The sequence below is a fragment of the Haemaphysalis longicornis genome, unplaced genomic scaffold (genome assembly GCF_048455015.1).
Source record: "Haemaphysalis longicornis isolate Haplotype H1 unplaced genomic scaffold, Haemaphysalis longicornis Haplotype H1 scaffold_17, whole genome shotgun sequence".
NCBI lineage: Eukaryota > Metazoa > Arthropoda > Arachnida > Ixodida > Ixodidae > Haemaphysalis > Haemaphysalis longicornis.
In genome coordinates this window covers 1019967-1035591 of record NW_027526276.1, presented here as the reverse complement: position 1 = coordinate 1035591, position 15625 = coordinate 1019967, and the positions used below count along the sequence as shown (strand labels likewise).

The following is a 15625-nucleotide window of genomic DNA, read 5'->3' as shown; positions in this document are numbered from 1 at the left end:
CTTAAAGTTCTTAAACCTCAATGTCATCAGCAAGTCTCCTTGTAGGTTTAACAATAGTATCTACTATCTTCCATTCCTTACAATTTAGAACAAGACCTGCCTGCGTGCACTATTTTTGGGAGTGACATCATGCTGCATTGATTGAATAGTTTTCACCCACTTGTGCAACAATTTGCAGTCAGTGGCTACATGTAAAATTGCGCCCTGGAGGGAACTGGGATTTTCACACGCTTACTAACTGAGTGTAGCAGTGGCCTCCCTCGTTATATGTGATACAAAAAGCCCTTGCGAGGTATTCGCAGGCAACCCATCCAACTCGCTAAAGCAATCTGCCCTTGAGGTACAAAGCCCCACACCTCCTCATTCTTCACTTTTGCCACAAGCTTATCCCTGTTTCTAGATGACCCGGGCTACTACATCTCCAGACCTCCAAGACAAACTCTGACCCCTCACATTTCTTTGTGTACAAAGGTTTAAAGGCCACCTGCAAGGTCCACACAGCGCTATTAACAATTGAGACACCTACTCGATCACCAGAGCATAGAATCATAGTGTCTATCAGAAATGAGCTGCTCCAATAAAGCTTACTTCCTCTCAGCTTCTTGCACGAACTTGCTTTAGGCTAACAGGAGCTGTACAGTTGGTCTTACAGCAATCTTTTTGTGCGAAGTGTTGTAAATGTACAGAGAAAGTTAAGTACTCTTGAGCAGCAGTGAAAGGGAATGGAAGAAGGTAAACTAGAACCCGCATTTGCTTCCTTACATTTGCCAATGTGTACACATCGTGATTTATTAATAAACGTTGAATTTCGGGGCTAGAGTGAGCTTAGTGGCTAGCTAGATAACAATATCACATTGCACATTTTGATGCGTGTCAATATTTGCAGTATACAGAATACTCGCCCGAAGTTAAATATTTTTAGACACCGAATATCGTGTTCTTGAATTGAACAACTATTCCATTCATACTCAAAAATATGCACATCACATGTATGAACGCATTGATATATGCTGACCTTCTTTTTAACATTTGGTGAAAATACCTGGCACTTTGTAACATTTATCTACAGGCAACATAATACATTTGCTCGTGCTGAGAACTTGATCTGGTCGCCTTCCGGTGTGTGCTTCCTTGTTCTTTGGTTGTATCTGCAAAAAAAAAAATCAAGGAATGAATGAAAAATGTAAATTAAATTGGAAGAACGAATAGTTAAGAGAATCATGTTACACAAATTCAGAGAAACAAATATAAGTGGGAGTTAAATATACATAAACACACCAGTCAGGCGCATGGCTGTCATATCAGGCAAGCACGAAGAGTTGAAATGGCCTGCCAGTCCTTGGTGCAGTTGTTGCGTGCGCCGACAATGTTGAAGGTTCAGCCAGAATGTCTAAATGAACACCGACCTCTGAAAAAAATCCCCGCACCTCCCCGAAGGGGATCGTGCGGAAATGCGAATGCATTGGGTGCACCGATGAGTGCGGTGCGAGTAATTATTATTAATGGCGTACTTAATGAAGAATCGCTATCAAGGCGCCAGGTGCGCGCTCCACTGCATTATATAGATTCCGAGCGCAGCGAGCGGAGAGAGGGTACGCGGAGAGGAGAGAGAGCCCGCCGAGCTCCGCGATGCGAGCGCCCTCACACGCCCACTCTCCGCTACTCCACCCGAGCTCCGCGATGCGAGCGCCCTCACACGCCCACTCTCCGCTACTCCACCCGAGCTCCGCGATGCGAGCGCCCTCACACGCCCGAGCGCGCTCCTCCTCACCCCTTGCCCTACGCTACTCCCACCCGAGCTACCACCTGCTCCGGTTGCTAGGCGCGCCACAGCTGTTGCTAGGGGCGAGGAGGAGCGCGGAGAGATAACACCTGCGGGCGCACGCCGACGGAGCACGACAACCCCCGACTAAGAAATGCATTCGCATTTAAAAGCAGAGGAGGAGAAAGAGGAACTTGCACGCGCTTTGAACAAGGAGGAAGTAGAGAAGAAGAAGAAGAAAGCGAGCTTGCTCGTGGCATCTCGTGTTCTCTCGCGCAAGGTACACCACAGCTGTTGCTAGGCGCACGCCGACGGAGCACGACAACCCCCGACTAAGAAATGCATTCGCATTTAAAAAAACTAACGCAGTATTTTTGAGTTCACGCGTATAAACCATGACGCAAGCATCATCTGTCACAAGGCATGCTAATATTATATAACTCGCATTACCACGTCTCTATGAAGGCAAACTTTAGTTGTAGCAAAGCGCTTTTGACTATATGCTCACTAACGCGTCAAAGCAGAAAGGCAACAGTTAGGTAAAGCTCGGGGGAACTACTGTCTTTTGGTAGCCTCAAAAGTTCCATCCGAAATAATGCCGCACTTGTTGAGGCAAATGCGCCCACAACTTTTCGGGTTCTAGATAGTCAGAAATGTTCGAGAGGGGCCAGGACACTTGAGAGTAATAAGACAATATTCCAGCGGAAGTCATGCACAAATGAGGTATTGACGACGACAACGGTTTTGTTTGCACCGTCTTTCTAGCGCAGTGCATAACACTCACCTTCTGTTGGAAGAATCAAATATTCTGGCCTCGACAGCTGTCTTCCGATGCAGAATTTCCCACAGTTGTCACTCCACAAGCACTCAATTCCCGTGTTTTGCCAGTCCTCTCAACAACTGATGGACGCAAAAGCACATAACCACAGATCAGGGAGGATTTTAGAGAAGCAAAGGTCTAGCTTTGCCTGTAGTGCCAGAAAAAGCGTAGTGGCGGCGTCGTGAACTATCGAGTATGCCCGCTTGATGGCGCTGTAAACACGGCTTTGTAAACATGGCGGATGCTTTTTGCACAGGCCGCTTGAGCTCCTTAATAACATGGCTGCCCTCGCACGGCGGCCGCCGGCTCGCTGCTTCACGGCCGGACTCGACTCTCCTCCTCGCGCGCGCGAAAGGAGCGTCGAGTCCGGCCGTGGCTGCACCTGCTGGTTCCTGGCTGGCACGCTGGCCGCGTGTTTACTTGTGCCGCGCTAGTGAAGTGATGTTACGCCAGGTGACCAGATGGCCTCGACTGGCACAGACCACAGTGAGCAGCAAGTGAGAACAAATCGTTTATTGACATCCGCAAATTTACAGAGGCCAGGACATCATTTCATTTCGATCGCTGCAATTGTACGTCGCTTTTGTGACAACATTTTTTTTGCCATAACAACTCGTTCACTTGCGCTAAGATTTCGAACGAAGGGCACGAATGAGGTATTGACGGCGACAACGGTTTCATTTGCACCGTCTTTCTAGCGGAGTGCATAACACTCACCTTCTGTTAGAAGAATGAAATATTCTGGCCTCGACAGCGGTCTTCCGATGCGGAATTTCCCACATTTGTCACTCCACAAGCACTCAATTCCCGTGTTTTGCCAGTCCTCTCAACAACTGATGGACGAAAAAGCACATAACAGCAATAACAGTCACGAAAACAGTGTTCCGCGCACATAGCAACGGTGGGCCGTTGCAGCGGTTTCAATTTGAATTGGCGGCTTTGTGGTTGCGAATTCAGAAACGAGGTGGTGCACCAGTGGGCTGTTCGTAAAAAGTTGCGTACATTTTTGCTGAAGAGATGTTTGATGCGGAACTTGTTAATAATATTTTTAAACGACACATTGTAAGCGAACTGTGTTGGCTCTTTGAGTCACGGAATGAATGTTTTGTATTCTATACCAAAAGTAACCTTTCGCTTGCGTAGTCTGGTGGACTTGATGGTCGAAAAGTGCCCTGTCGGTTGGTCACGTGGGGCGTCGATTTTTACGCCGCCTATAGGGAAACCAGGGAACGTCCAAGCTTGAGAGGCCTGACATAACAGCAATAACAGTCACGAAACCAGTGCTCCGCGCACATAGAAACGGCGGGCCGTTGCAGCGGTTTCAATTTGAATTGTCGGCTTTGTGGTTGCGAATTCAGAAGTGAGGTGATGCACCAGTCGGCTGTTCGTAAAAACTTGCGTACATTTGTGCTCAACGGATGTTTGATGCGGAACTTCCTAATATTTTTAACAAAACATTGTAAGCGAACTTTGTTGGCTTTCTGAGTCACGGAATGAATGTTTTGTATTCTATACCAATAGTAACCTTTCGGTTGCGCCGTCTGGTGGACTTGATGGTCGAAAACTACGCTGTAGGTTGGTCACGTGGGGCGTAGATTTTTACGCCGCCTATAGGGAAGACAGGGAACGTCCGAGCTTGGGAGCCCTGCCCAACGCCACCTCTACTTCAGGCCGGTTCACGGGTTCGCCCGTCGGCGCTCTACGTCACACTAGTTGTCCGGTATCGCTGCACCATCTGGCGACCTCCACCAACACCACCTCCCCGCCGCCTGCACGGTCTGTCAGTGGCTGGACGGTTAGCGGCGGTGAGACGTCTTCCTTGTTTGAATTTGCAACTCTGTTTTGCTGTGATTACAAGTTATCTCAAAGTCAACAACAGTGATTCGCGCACCGCTAGTGACAGCACTTGCGTCAGATCATCTCAGCAGCGTGTGTGTGTGGAGTGGCAGCGCTTTTAGAAACGTGGTGACGCTTTGTTCTCGACGCGGCTGCTTGCTGTGCAACGTGGTGTAACGCTCGTCAAGTGTACGTACTGGAATCAGCCGCTCGGCAGGGATGGTTATTTCTGCACCGTACATGATGGAACTTACGTGAGATCCCAGCGGCATATGTGTGTGAAGTGAAGCTCAAGACTGCGGCTGGTACACCGCTTTGTGCAACATGTGGCCATGCTTTGTTCCTGGCAGAGCTTTCTTGGCTTGCTGGGAAAACCTCGTCAACGATAGTGACCTGTGCTCCGTGTGTGGGGGCGTTGAGTTATTTGTGTGAATGCGTGCTCGACTCCCCGTTTTTTTTTTTCATAATGGGAAAGTGTTGCGCGCCAGGTTGCCGCGGGAACTATGAAGGTGGCCCAAAAGTGAGAGTGTTTTCTTTCCCAAGGGATGAAAGTCGCAAGCAGTGTTGGCTCCGAGCTATACCACGGAAGGACTTCACACCGAGCGTACATTCGACGGTGAGCTGCTAAGCATCCTCCCCGAAACCATGAAACTTAACGAGCGTTTTTACTGTGTCATGATAAATTAACACCCACATGAATGCTGCCACCGAGTCGGTGGTTTGTATATTTATTCTGGGACAAGTGTATGATGTGCACAAGTAAATATCAGTACGAAATCAAAAGTAAACTCGCTGCTACCCGCGAAATTAATAATTTTCAAGTGGTGACCTGCTCATTCTTGTTTTCCTTGTTGCCCAGGTCTGCGAGCTCCACTTTCAACCAAGTGACCTCGTCACCACGCTCAGTCACTGTGACGAAGCTACAGAAAAAACTATTGAGGTCAAGAGCGCCAGAGTTTACTTAAAGGAAGGCGCGGTGCCGACAGTTTTTCCAAACTGCCCGACATATTTGACTACTACGCCTTCCCATCGCGAGTCGCCTGCATCCAAGCGAGCTAGGATTGACAATGACGCACTTCAAAAGGCCATAGAAAATTCCTTGGAGACAAGCGGGTTAGAGGAAAGCAGGAATACTGTGTCATCTTGTGAAGATTTAAAATCGAAGCTTCCTGGCATCTGAAATGTAGCGTTTTGGACTGTCAAAGTGAATGAACAGTGTATAATGTTTCTTCATATTGAAGCTGCGCCTTCACCCCATGTGGAAGCTTCTGTTACGGTTCTCCCCGACCTTACGCTCTCTGTGCACGCTGGAATGTTAAAGCTCCAATCACTACCCTGCTGCAGTGCAGTACCACACAAAGTACGAGACATTAATTCATTGTCTCTGCTGCTTGAAAAGCTCGAAAAACACTCAACCAAGGTACGAGAAGTAACGGATGAGACGACAGTAACAGTTCTGAAGTTTGTTCTATCCTTGCTGAATGAACTCGCACAGAACACAGACACCACAGAGGAGGGTGCATTGATCAAGTTCTTGGTTGAGCAAATTAAGCTTGTGGTGGGAAAACGTCGTCGGTACAGTGCAGAGCTTCTCGTTTTCGCGAGCCTTCTGCATTCTATATCTCCACATGCATACCACTTCGCAAGATCCAAGTCAGGGCTAATTCTGCCTCACCAATCAACTTTGCGCCGCCTTTGCTCAAAGTACGAAGGGGACCCCTCAAAAGAACAAAACGAGGCACAGTTCCTCTCTTACATTCGTGAAAGGGCAAAATGGCTAGAGCCCCATGAGAAGACTGTTACCATGATGGTAGACGAAATACACGTGAAGCCTTATTTTGACTTCAAAGGTGGCTCCATAGCTGGATCTTCTGCTCATTCATCAGAGCCAGCCACTACTTGTCACGTTTTCATGATCCAGTCTCTCCTCTCATCGAACAAAGATGTTGTTCATATACTGCCTGTCAGCAGGCTGTCTGCAGAAACCTTGCATGAGTTCACAAAAGGCATCATCTTAAAGATGGAAGAAATAGGGCTGATGGTAGTGGCTGTCATTACAGACAACAATGCAATCAATCGCAAAAGGATGTCCCTGTTCGCTGAAAGCCCTCAGCTCAGCATCGTATACCCACATCCTGCTGACAAAAGCCGTCCCTTGTTCTATGTTGTAGATCCAGTATACATTCTCAAGTGCATCAGGAATAACTGGATCAATCAGAAGAACCCAGGGACTTGCGTTTTTTTATCCACAAGTGTCCTTGTCAGGGGCAAGGCCTGATGGTCCACCCCGAATGAAGGGTGCTTCCTTTGATGCAGTACGGGAGCTGTATTCATCTGAAAAGTTTTCGCTTTTGAAAGTTGGTTACAAGTTGAACGCCAAAGCTGTAAACCCAACATTCATGGAACGGCAGAACGTGAAGCTTGCTTTGGACGTAATTAATCCCTTTGTGTCAAATGCCCTAGAGACGCGCGGTGCGGCACTCAAATTGGTTCACGCCTAGTCCACTGCTGATTTCATAAACATTATCGTAACTTGGTGGAAGGTTGTGAACGTCAAGAGTCCCTTCAAAGGACATAGACTGAAAGATGCCATGCAAGAGCCAGTACAGTCGATAGATGGCCATCAGCTGACTTTCCTTAATGGCATCGTCGAATGGCTCGACGCTTGGAAGAGCATTGACCTCAGCAGCGGCACCATGACAAGGGAGACGCACACTGCATTGAGGCTTACTTGCTATTCCCTTGTCGAGCTCTCACGATACTGTCTGGAAGAACTCAAGTTCAAGTACGTTCTCCTAGGAAAATTTCAAACAGACGCACTCGAAGACCGCTTTGGCCGCTACCGCCAGCTTGCTGGCGCCCAATATCATGTTTCGGTGCGGCAGATTTTTGAGTCGGAAAAGAAGCTTCGACTTCAAAAGCTTCTGACGATTCCGCAGTGGGAGTCTTCCGTTGATAGCGATCCCGAAGAATCTCCGCAGCAGTACGAACGCTCTGTGGTTATACTTATTAGAGAGGAAGACGTCACCGGATGCAAGTCTGATATCGACGCTATAGCCTACGTTGCTGGCTACTGTGCACATGCTGCCATGAAAAAGCTTGCATGTGCATCGTGTTGCAGCACGCTGGTTTTTGAAGACAGAGACATAGAAGTCGAAGACTTCAAGATGATTTCCAACCTGACTAGGGGTGGCTTGAAATTTCCAAGGCCATGTACTGTACATATTGTCCTAATCACAAAGTTGGTTGTTGAAAAACTTTCAGCTGCGGAAAATGCACAACAGTTTTTGTCGTGCTCTAACCAGCGTCTGATTGTGAGCTCTACGGAGTATCCCTGCTGAAAGAGGACATTGACATCGAAACCTGTGAGAATGAACACAAGCCAGAAACTGTTGTTAAGCTAGTAGTGAACGCGGCTACAAACACGCTGTTAAATAACTACTGTAAGTTAAAGAATGATGCCATTTAGGGTGAGGCGCAAAAGAAAGACGCAGCGCGAAAGGCCAAGACATTCAAAAAGAAGTGAACTGCATGTGTGTCATTTCATTTTGAATAAAAGTATCTTTACAGGTGCACCTATGTTGTTCCAATATAGCTACTGCATGGTCCGAAACAAATCATGTTGATGCATGTTTAGCAATATAAATTAAAAACATTTGCGCAGCAAATTGGCCGCTGAAAACGCATAGCATTTCTATTCCCTCAAGTGGCTCAAAAAAAAGCTGCAGCGGTTTTTTTATGCATATGTAAAAAAAATAAAAGCGTCATTTATTACCGTTTTGGCGAAAAATATTCCGCCCTAACATTAACTCCCGAGGGTGGTTGCGCCGTTATTCCAGAAAAAAAAACACTACCTCTTTCATTATAAGTCTCAACTCCAAAAAAGCGCCCAGGCAGCCGAACGGCGCGCGGGCCACTGCCGTGACGTCCCGGCGCCCGTGCAAAGGCCTTAAGTCTAGGTGGTGTTGGGACACCTCGCCGGAAGGAGCCGCGCCTGAATGGATACCCCATCTGCACCCGTGCGGCATCTCTACAGGCACCGAGCTATGCAGGTCAGTGCCTCTCTTGTTCCTGGGTGCGTGGCTCACCATGACATGTAGGGGGTGCTTCATGAGCAGGCCTGAGATAATGGGGGCCCGTTAGCTAGGTATGGTAAGATGGACCTGAGTGTGAGGGCTGACGAGGCAGCAAGCATCAGGATTAGCTTAGCCATGTCTTTCGCTGACGAGATGGCCCTCCTGCAGGCGAAATTGAAGATCGCTGAGGCGGAGTTAGCAGCGGAACGTCTAAGGAGTGAGCGTTTGACGAGCGCTAACAACGCCACCGCCTCACCGATCGGGCAGCGAGCACAAGGGTGCAGCGAGATGGATGGGAGATTAGATTGCATGAGCATGCTGCAAGGGGTGCACGTAGATATGCCCTCCCAGGAAGCGCTTGGGCTTGATTGGTTCGCTGATGCCGAGGCCAGGCTAGACTCCTACTGTGTTCCGCCAAAATGGCGAGCAGGGGTAATTCTTCCCTACTTGAGTGTGAGGGCTAGAGGGTGCCTAGCTGGACTCTCGGGGGAGCAGCGGAAGAACTACGCGGTTCTTAAAGCAGCAGTACTGAAGGGGCTGAGGCTGGCTTCAGTTAAGCCTGAGCCCGTTGTCGCCGTGTTCGGAGACGGAGAACATTCGGGGAGCGTGGGCGAGCGGCCTGTTGCTTTACAGGATGCAGCAGCACGGGAATCGCGCGGGGAATCGGATGCAGTTGGTGTCGCGCACACTGTATCTTGTGTTGCTGGAGGTCTCCGAATGTCGAGTCCCGAAAATGTGATTGCCATTGGAAGCGCCAGCGAATTGAGAGAGGGAAGTGCAAATCAGGGTACGGCCGCTCATGTAATGCAGCCCCAGGCAGTTGCAGGTAGAACTGCGGTGACTGAAGAGATACCCTCTCCGGCATTGTATGACCGCGTTAATGTGACCGCTAAGCAGCCCTCTGCTGCTTACGCTGACCAACGGTGCATTGGGCAGCACGGCGCTCCGAGCGCAGAAGCGGCCGATCCCGAGAGTTCGCCCAGAAAGAGGCGAAAGCGTGAAGCAGCTTCACCTGAGTGCAGCTTGGCTGCAACGCATGCTGACGAGCTGGCAGCGGTCCCTTCACGAGCGAGAAAGCGAGGAGGAGAGGGGATCCCGATACTGTTGCGTCAGTCAGCTTCGCCTGAGTGCAGCGTGGCTGCAGCGCATGCTGACGAGCCGGCAGCGGTCCTTACTCGAGCGAGAAAGCGAGGAGGAGAGGGGCCCCTGATACTGTTGTGTGACGGGGTGCGCCGCATTGCAAGGGTGTATTCGGACGACGACGGCCCGTGCGTACCGCCTTCTAAAGGCCGCTCGCTCTGAATGAGCTATGTGAGGATTGTGGCTACTTGTCATGGTGATCTGCAGCCAGGGTCAGGGGGCACTGGTCGTGCTGATTGTTGTGTCGCCATTTGAAGGAACGATGGAGCACGCGCGAAAAGTGTGTGTGGTGTGTGTGTGTGTGTTTCGTGTGTGAAACATTCCTGAAGTTATGTTTCACAGTGGCGGTGGAGGTGTCGGGCGCTTCGACGCACCAACTGGCGCGGGCCGTGGGACGAGCAGCGCACAAATGAAACGCACGTGTCGCGCGCCGCCTTGAAACGCCGTGCATTCCGAGAAAGGTCGCGCCTGCTCACACCGGATGCGCTAATGGCCACCACATGGGGTTGAACCCCCACGAAGGACTCGCTTTTCCTTCTTCCCTCGCCCTCAGCGGCAGGAAGAAGGGAGGATGGAGACGAGAGAGACGCGGTCCGGGCGCAGGAGAGCTCAGCCCGTCGTCTTCGGGCTCCGCGCGAGTACTGTTTTTTAGTCGCCCGCCGGGCTGTAAATAAATGTACAGTTTTGATCGGAGGCTGAGTTTGTCGGTTGAAGACACCCGGGGTGAGATCCTCAGCGCTACTGCGGCTTGGAGGAGAAGCCCCGGGGAAAAGAACACTCACGAAGATAACTGTGGTGGTGAGGCAACCCAGTGAAGTACCTAATGTGAGCCCTCAGTGTCTCCACTATCATGCGGGTTGTAATCGGGTGATTCCTTGAGATGCAAATTGTAGCCATAGTTGTAACGCGGGAGTCCGAGCCATGTCCGAAGACCATGGGCATGTACAGCCTGAATTGCCTGTAGGTTAGTTTTACACGTGTTGCTGTAAAGTAAAATACCAAGAAACGGGCATTGTATAGGAGTAACATCGAGTGCACCCAAACACCCCGCGTTTTTTCGGCCATAAATGTGAATACCTGGGAAACTGCAATGAGTCTTTTCTTCAGGAATGAAATTTGAGGAATCCATGATAGATCCCGAGCCGCGACAACTCCCACAAACCGGTTACTTTTGGCGTAGGGAATAGTGTGTGAATTTAAAGAAATGTTATACTGCGACTTTTTTTGCGGGTAAAAGCAACCAGTGCACATTTCTCGGGAGATTTTTCCAGGCCGTTTTGAATCAGGAATAAGCATGGGAGTGTTGCGACTTTCTGAAGTAGGACTCGAATCAGAGAACATGAAACTCCCGATGCCCAAATGAAATGTCATCAGCATAGAATGAGATGTTGACGTTGGTCGGTAATGCGTAAATACGTCCTATAAAGATGAGGTTAAATAATGTAGGGCTAACTACACTTCCTTGCGGGACGCCACGAGAAACAAAGTGCGGTGATTTTGGGCCATCCGAAGTATCGACAAAAAAATATATTCTGGTTAGAAAGCATTGTATGAATCTAACTATCCGTCCACCGACTCCCTCATGTAAGGCATCCAGAATGGCATCATGTATTACGTTATCGTACGCTCCTTTTATATCAGGAAAAAAGCGGGTGGCAAACGTTTGAGTGATTTGTTGCGCTGAACCGCTGTCACTAGGTCAATTACGTTGTCGATGGGAGAACACCCGGATCGGAATCGAGCCATATCATGTGGATAAATTTTATTGTGCTGGAGGTACCACTTCAGAGGACCCAAAACGATCCTTTCCACTAATATTTCAATGCAACTAGCAAGGGCTGTAGGACGACATGATGCCGGGTCAAGGGGAGACTTGCCTGGTTTAAGAACTGGGACCAGTTGGTTACCCTTCCAGTCCTCAGGGAACAAACCATCTTGCCATGACTGGTTTCATGACTGGCTTCTAAATAGAGGTGACGCAGGGCGGCGTACGTCACTCCGTCTGGTCCTCGTGAAGATCCCCTTCGGCAGAGATGTAGCGCCGCATCGAGCCGTTCTATTAAAAATGAAACGTCCATGCAGGAGTCGCGTGATACGGGGACGATGGGTATGTCCGCTTGGCTAGTCGAAGCTGGACCATTGGCGATTCTTAAGCAAAAGTCCGCCGCTACGTCCACCTCTCGGCGTTTCTGGTGAAGCGCCAAAGCACTGAAAGGCCGATGATGCTATGTCGTTGTTCGAAGGCCTATTGCAGTGTTCCAGATGTGATATAACGGTTTCCGATCAAGCTTCTTGCAGAACGATTTCACGCGCTGTGCTTCCACCTGAACCATACCACGTTGAATTTTTTTCTGTGTACAGCTGGCTTCACGAAAGCCATGAATAGACTTTGTGCGCCTGCATCTTCGCTCTGCACGATGACGAATAGCTATGAAATGCCCTAGCACTTCGTCAAATTCTGCAACCTTGGTCTGCACTCGGAAAGAACGCATGGAATCTTGCGCAGTGCTGGTTACGGCACTTTCTAAAGTCGAGGAGAGTATCTTGCATTCGAGATTTAATCCTCTTCCAGTCCATTCGTCGGATGATTTTCCCAAGAAGCAAGCCATCAAAGCCCTCGATCCTCAAGTATGATGGAAGGTGGTCACTTCCACGGGTTTCATTATCAGTGAACCATAGAGTGCTGTCAATGAGACTTCTCGAGACAAAATCCAAATCCAGACAGCTACTATACGTCGTTCCGCGATAAATGTAGGGCTGCCATAGTTGACACAGCAAAGCCCATGACGGGATGTCAGTGAAACCAAGTTTCGACATCTTGGATCTTTTCTGTGGCTTCCCCAAAGCATATGATGGGCATTATACTCCCCTACGAGGATCCAAGTTCCACGGGCGTCTCTGATGAGTTTGTCTAATGTGCTGCAATTGAGGCGTCCTGAATAAGATAAACCCCTATGAGTGTGTACGAGACGCCTTTCATCTTCACTGTGAGGCAAATGTGCTGGTTGCTATCATGAGGTTCCACAGAATGAAGAACATATGTCAGCTCCCGTCGGATGAAAAACAGTACTTTACTGGACGCAGCACTAGATTATGAGTCCAATATTTCATATCCAGAAAGCCTCAAAGAGTCAGTGTGGTTCAGTCCGCAAATGACGATGCTGTCTCTCTTACAATGAACGCTCAGCATTTAGCTCCCCGGCAGATTCAGTACACGTCCTCCGATGAGGTGTGCCTCAGAAATCGGCGCAATTAAAACCGCAAATAACACGCAGCATCAACTCCACCGGCGCTCATTTTAAGAAAATATCTGCCAGCCCGCACCACGGCAAGTGTGAAGCTAAGATTGCACGTCAGTCGAGCGTCCTGTTGATAACCAAGATATTGGTGCAAAACGGATAACATTTATTACTGTCCTACGACAATACCGAGAGCCTAATACAGGTGTATTGCATTTGCAGCCCCACTTGTAAACAATCTTAACTAGCTATAAAATTGCACGGGTGGGGTTTCTTTACTTCCAGCAGCAAGCAGGCCGTATTGGGGAAAATGAGTTCATAGGACTTTGCAGTAATGGGCGCAACCTGATGCCAGTCAGAGAGAAGTCATCAGTGCAACTTTACTACCACGAAATAATATTCGTAAAGTGGCTTCTTTTCTCTTTTTACTGGTGTCCAATACTAGGCCAAATATCGCTGCTCTAATACATTTATTGCAAAAAAGTTGTATTGTAGTTAGAGCATTCGCGTGGATGTACAACGCTGTTTAAAGCACGCTTCGGTACCTCTACAGGCTAGGCAGCATAGCTTCAAAAAAAGCGTCCCTTTTGGCATTCTGTTTAAAAAATAACAATATTTTTGGGGGAAAAATTAGAGCACGTTTCCAATTTATAAATTTTACGGCATTCAGCAAAGTTTTTGCTTTAGCTTTTCTTAACGCAAAAATGGAACATAGAGATCTCCTAATTTTTGGAGTTTTCAAAGATCAACGTTAAGCTTTACAAAACAGTTGTTCTGCAAACACTATATTTTTTTAATTTCTAAACTTGTATTGCAACTCCATAATTTTTTTTTCTTGATAATACAAAAAGAACAACTGCAGCTCAACTATCTGTCAGATTCATTCTTTTAGAAGGCAAAATGCCGCAGAGGCAGTGTCGCATCCAAGGGGGAGAAGCGTTTTCGTCGTCCGCGCGAGGGGGCCGGGAGGCCCCTCGTCACCGAGCTGCTCATCCTTCAGGCGGGATGCCGCCGCCACGCCACCACTACTTCAATGTCAGGGTGCCTTCGGGCACGGCGGTCGACGCCATTATCGATGCGGCGGAGGCCATTGTCCCAACGTCCGACCTGTACAGCGTGCAGCACATGGGCGGATTGGATTTTCAAATCGGAGTCAACACCCAGGCAGCGGTAAGGAAACTTTTGGACGCAAACTTTCTACGCATTGGAAGCAACCTAGTCACCCTCGTGCCAGCGAACAAACAATACGTTAGCATCGCCGTCTTTTTTTTGCCCACCTTTGTTACGGACGCCGAACTGGCGAAAGCCTTGGAACCTTACGGTAAAGTCGTGAACATTGATTCGAACTGCTTTCGTGACAAGCCGCACCTAAGGACGGGGTTGCGGTACGTCAAGATGGAAATGCGCATGGACAACCCAGTGCCGAACTTCTTGAGAGTCAGCGGCCAAAGGGCCACTTTTGACTATCGAGGGGTGCGGAAAGTGTGCCGGCAGTGCGGCCTGGAAGGGCACTTCAAGGCCCAGTGTGCCACCCCGCGGTGTGACAGGTGTGTAGTGTTCGGGCACGCGACGCAAGGTTGTGTGCGAGGTTGTTCGCGGTGCGGCGGGACGCACGCTACGGCCGACTGCACTGCGCGCAAGTCGTACTCGATGGTGACGGCCGGAGGATTTTCGGCGGCTTTTCCCCCGCTGCGGGAACGGCGAAAGAATGGCGACCAGGAGCGAAGTCAGGCGATGGAGGTGCACGAGGACGAAGCAACCCCTGAAACCACCGACGACACCAGGAGCGAAGACACGCAGTCTCAAAATACACAGATAGCTCACAGTGACAGCAACGAGGAGGAGACGCAACATCAAATGGTCGTAACGGTGGAAGCAAAGGGAGCAGGAAGCGAAGACGGCAGCGAGGCGCCAGCCGGAGCGGGAGGGAGACAAGATGGCGGCAGAGGAGAAGACGGCCGCCATGACAGCAGCAACCGGGCAGTGCTCGGGGCGGAAAGGAGACAAGATGGCGACGGAGAAGATGGCCACCATGACGACAGCAGCCGGGCGCGGCCCGGGGAGGAGGGAAGACATGATGGCGGCGGAGGAGAAGACGGCCTCCATGATGACGACGAAGACGGCCGCGGAGGCGGTGACAGTATCGAACAAAGCCAAAGAAGCAGACGGGCACCCAAAGGGTGAGAAAAGCTGATCTTGCATCGCGACGATGGAGAAAACGAGACAGACACCCACTCCGACTTCCGTCCCGGCGGGCCGGGCCCGCAGCAAGGAGACGACGGAAGCGACCCGACGGCCGTGCGGAAGGTGGCGGCGCACGCCGCGCTGCCGACCGCAGCACAGGACGACGGGGCTGCTTCGGGAACTTCAACCGACGACGACAGGCTCGTCATAGACGAGCGGATAACCTCCACAAACAGTGGGGACAGTGCAACCAGCACGGACGAAACGGACGGACAGGGGGGGGGGGGGGGGAGAGAGTGAGTGAGTGTAATAGAGCACGTGACGAGCTAAAAAGAGCAAGCCGGCAAACCGACAGCGACGCTTCGACAAACAAGGTGAAAAAGAAGCTCAAGAGCACGGGAAAACAGGGTGAGCAACTGTTTAACTCCGAGGAATGGACGAGTAGCGAAAATTTTGAGGATTATGACGATGATGACATGTGTTTCTAAAACATTGTAATAAGGTTCTTTACATGTTTTTTTTCTCTTCTTTTTCGAAGTGTTTTCGTTCGTTTTTCCTCGCGTCTTCC

The 15625-nt window shown here is 49.7% G+C and overlaps 1 long non-coding RNA gene across 1 annotated transcript; it reads right to left on the bottom strand.

The window, feature by feature from the left end:
* Positions 1 to 956: 956 nt before the first annotated feature.
* Positions 957 to 2663, bottom strand: LOC144166338 (uncharacterized). The gene is made up of 3 exons (XR_013321646.1): positions 2547 to 2663; positions 1279 to 1408; positions 957 to 1148 (listed from the first exon to the last, which is right to left on the bottom strand). It is a non-coding gene; the product is annotated as an uncharacterized LOC144166338 (long non-coding RNA).
* Between the last annotated feature and the right edge of the window lie 12962 nt (positions 2664 to 15625).